Here is a 4518-nt window from a genome sequence, read left to right on the forward strand (position 1 = left end):
ATGGGACTCAGCAGCAAAAGCAGTTCTAAGAGGGAGGTTTATAACAATACAGTCTCACCTCAAGAAACAAGAAACATCTCAAATAAACAATCTAACCCTACACTTAAAACAACTATAGATAGAAGAACAAAGAAAACCAAAAGTCAGTAGAAGGGAAAGAAATCATAAATATCAGAGCAGAAATAAATGAAATAGAAACAAAGAAAACAGTAGCAAGGATCAATAAAACTAAAAGTTGGTTCTTTGAGAAGATAAACAAAATTTATAAACTCTTACACAGACTCATCAAGAAAAAAGGGAGAGGACACAAATCAATAAAATTAGAAATGAAAAAGGAGAAACCATAACTGACACTGCAGAAATACAAAGGATTATAAGAGACTACTACAAACAACTATATGCCAATAAAATGGACAACCACGAATAAATGGACAAATTCTTGGAAAGGTACAATTTTCCAAGTCTGAACCAGGAAGAATAAGAAAATATGAGCAGACCTATCACAAGTAATGAAATTGCAAACATAATTTAAAATCTTCCAACAAACAAAAGTCCAGGACCAGATGGCTTCACAGGTCAATTCTATCAAACATTTAGAGAATAGTTAACACCCATCCTTATCAAACTCTTCCCAAAAATTGCAGATGCAGAAACACTCCCAAATTCATTCTACAAAGCCACCATCACACGAATACCAAAACCACAAAAAGATATCACAAAAAAAGAATATTATAGACTAATATCACTGATGAACATAGATGCAAAAATCCTGAGCAAAATACTAGCAAACAGAATCTGACAGCACATTGAAAGAATCAAACACCATGATCAAGTGGGATTTATCCCAGGGATGCCAGGATTCTTCAAAATATGCAAATCAATCAATGTGATACACCACATTAACAAATTAAGGAATAAAACCATATGATCATCCCAATAGATGCAGAAAATGCTTTTGACGAAATTCAACACCCACTTCTGATAAAAACTCTCCAGAAAATGGGCATATAGGGAACCTACCTCAACATAATAAAGGCCATATATGACAAACCCACAGCAAGCATCATAATGGTGAAAAACTGAAAGCATTTCACTAAGGTCAGGAAAGAGACAAGGATGTCCACTCTCCCCACTCTTATTCAACATGGTTTTGGAAGTCCTAGCCATGGCAATGAGAGAAGAAAAAGAAATGAAAGGAATCCAAATTGGAAAAGAATAAGTAAAACTGTCAAAGAAAATCCTAAGGATGCCAGCAGAAAACTACTAGAACTAATGAATGAATTTGGTAAGGTAGCAGGATACAAAATTAATGCACAGTAATCTCTGGCATTCCTGTACACCAACAACGAAAAATCAGAAAGAGAAATTAAGGAAACACTCCCATTTACCATTGCAACAAAAAGCATAAAATATCTAGGAATAAACCTGCTTAAGGAGGCAAAAGACTTGTACTCAGAAAACTATAAAACACTGATGAAAGAAATCAAAGATAACAAAAAGATGGAGAAATATACCATGTTCTTGGATTGGAAGAATCAACATTGCGAAAATGACTATACTACCCAAATCAATCTACAGATTCAGTGCAATCCCTATCAAACTACCAATGACATTCTTCACAGAATTAGAACAAAAAAACTTACAATTCGTATGGAAACACAGAAGACCCCGAATTGCCAAAGCAATCTTGAGAAAGTAAAACGGAGTTGGAGGAATCAGGCGTCCTGACTTCAAACTATACCACAAAGCTATAGTAATCAAGACAGTATGGTACTGGCACAAAAACAGAAATATAGATCAGTGGTACAGGATAGAAAGCCCAGAGATAAACCCATGCACATGTGGGAACCAAACTTATGACAAAGAAGGCGAGAACATATAATGGAGAAAATACAGCCTCTTCAATAAATGGTTTTGGGAAAACTAGACAGCTACATGTAAAAGACTGAAATTAGAACAATTCCTAACAGCATACACAAACATAAACTCCAAATAGATTAAAGACTTAAATATAAGGCCAGACACTGTAAAACTCTTAGAGGAAGACATAGGAAAAACACTCTTTGACATAAACCACAGCAAGATCTTTTTTGACCCACCTCCTAGAGTAACGGAAATAAAAACAAAAATAAACAAATGAGACTTAATGAAACTTAAAAGCTTTTGCACAGCAAAGGAAACCATAAGCAAGACAAAAGGACAACCCTCAGAATGGGAGAAAATATTTGCAAATGAAACAACAGACAAAGGATTAATCTCCAAAATATACAAGCAGCTCATGAAGCTCAATATCAAAAAAACAAACAATCCATTTAAAAAATAGGTGGAAGACCTAAGTAGACATTTCACCAAGGAAGACATACAGATGGCCAAGAGGCACATGAAAAGATGCTCAACATCACTAATTATCAGAGAAATGCAAATCAAAACTACAGTGAGGTATCACCTCACACTGCTCAGAATGGCCATTATCAAAAAATCTAAAAACAGTAAATGCTGAAAGAGTGTGGTGAAAAGGGAACCCTCTTGCACTGTTGGTGGGAATGTAAATTGATACAACCACTATGGGAAACAGTATGGAGGTTCCTTAGAAAACTAAACATAGGACAACAATATGACCCAGCAATTCCACTCCTGGGCTTATACCCTGAGAAAACCATAATTCAGAAAGAGACATGTATCACAATGTTCATGCATCACTATTCACAATAGCTAGGACATGAAACCAACCTAAATGTCCATTGACAGATGAATGGATAAAGAAGATGTGGCACATATATCAATGGAATATAACTCAGCCAATTTCTCAGTTTTTTTTTTTTTTTTTTGTAAATATATTTATTTATTTATTTATTTTTGCTGTGTTGGATCTTCATTTCTGTGCAAGGGCTTTCTCTAGTTGAGGCAAACAGGGGCCACTCTTCATCGCGGTGTGCGGGCCTCTCACTATCGTGGCCTCTCTTGTTGCGGAGCACAGGCTCCAGATGCACAAGCTCAGTAGTTGTGGCTCACGGGCCTAGTTGCTCCGCGGCATGTGGGATCTTCCCAGACCAGGGCTCAAACCCGTGTCCCCCGCATTGGCAGGCAGACTCTCAACCACTGCGCCACCAGGGAAGCCCAATTTCTCAGTTTTAAGAAACAAAATTGAGTTATTTGTAGTGAGGTGGATGGACCTAGAGTCTGTCGTACAGAGTGAAGTAAGTCAGAAAAAGAAAAACAAATACCATATGCTAACACATATATATGGAATCTAAAAAAAAAAAAACCCAAAATTGTTTCTGATGAACCTAGTTGCAGGACAGGAATAAAGAGGTAGACATAGAGAATGGACTTGAGGACATGAGGTGGGAGGGCAAAGCTGGGGCAACGTGACCATAATATCAACATATGTAAACTACCAAATAAAAAATAGTTGGCTGTTTGGAAGCAGCAGCATAGCACAGGGAGATCAGCTCGGTACCTTACGATGACCTAGAGGGATGGGATAGGGAGGATGGGAGGGAGGCTTAAGAGGGAGTGGATATGGGGACATGTGTATGCATATGGCTGATTCGCTTTGTTGTGCAACAGAAACTAATACAGTGTTGTGAAGCAATTATACTCCATTAAAGATCTACTAAAAAATCTTTGGCCCATTTTTCAAATGGGTTGGTTGTTTTCTTATTTTTTACTTTAATAGGTCTTTGTATATCTTATACAACAGTTTTTTATCAGATGAGTCTTTGACAGATATTTTCTCCCAGTCGGTGGCTTGTCTTCTCAAACACTTGACATTGTGTTTTTCAGAGCAGATTTTTAAAATTTTAATGAAGTCCAACTTCTCAATTATTTATTTCATGGATTGTGCCTTTGGTGTTGTATCTAAAAAGTCCTTGCCATACCCATAGTAATCTAGATTTTCTCTATGTTATCATCTGAGAGTTTTATAGTTTTACATTGTACATTTAGGTTTATGATCCATTTTAAGTTAATTTTTGTGAAGACTCTAAGGTCTGTATATTTTGGTTTTTGTTTTTTGTGTGGTTTTTTTTTGAATATAGGTGTTCAGTTGTTCCAGCACCATTTGTTGTAAAGACTATTATGCTCTATTTAATTGCCTTTACTCCTTTGATCATGATTTATTAACTATATTTAGGGAGATCTACTTCTGGGTATTCTGTTATATTGATCTATTATTTCACCAGTATCATGCTTCTTTAACTGCTATAGCTTTATAGTCAGTCTCAAAATCTGGTAGTTCAGTCCTCCAACTTTGTTCTTATCTTCAGTATTGTATTGGCAAATCTTGGTCTTTTCCATCTTCACATCAACTGTAGAATCAGTTTGTTAATATCCATGAAATAACTTGCTGGGATTTTGATTGGGATAGCTGAATCTATAGATCAAGTTGGGAAGAACTGACATCTTGATGATATTTCCATTTATGAACATGAAGTACCTCTTCATTTATATAGCTCTTTTCTGGATTTTCTTTATCAGAGGATTATAGTTTTCTTCATATAGATCATGTACATATCT

The sequence above is a fragment of the Hyperoodon ampullatus genome (genome assembly GCF_949752795.1).
Source record: "Hyperoodon ampullatus genome assembly, chromosome: 2".
In the NCBI taxonomy this organism is placed as follows: Eukaryota; Metazoa; Chordata; class Mammalia; order Artiodactyla; family Ziphiidae; genus Hyperoodon; species Hyperoodon ampullatus.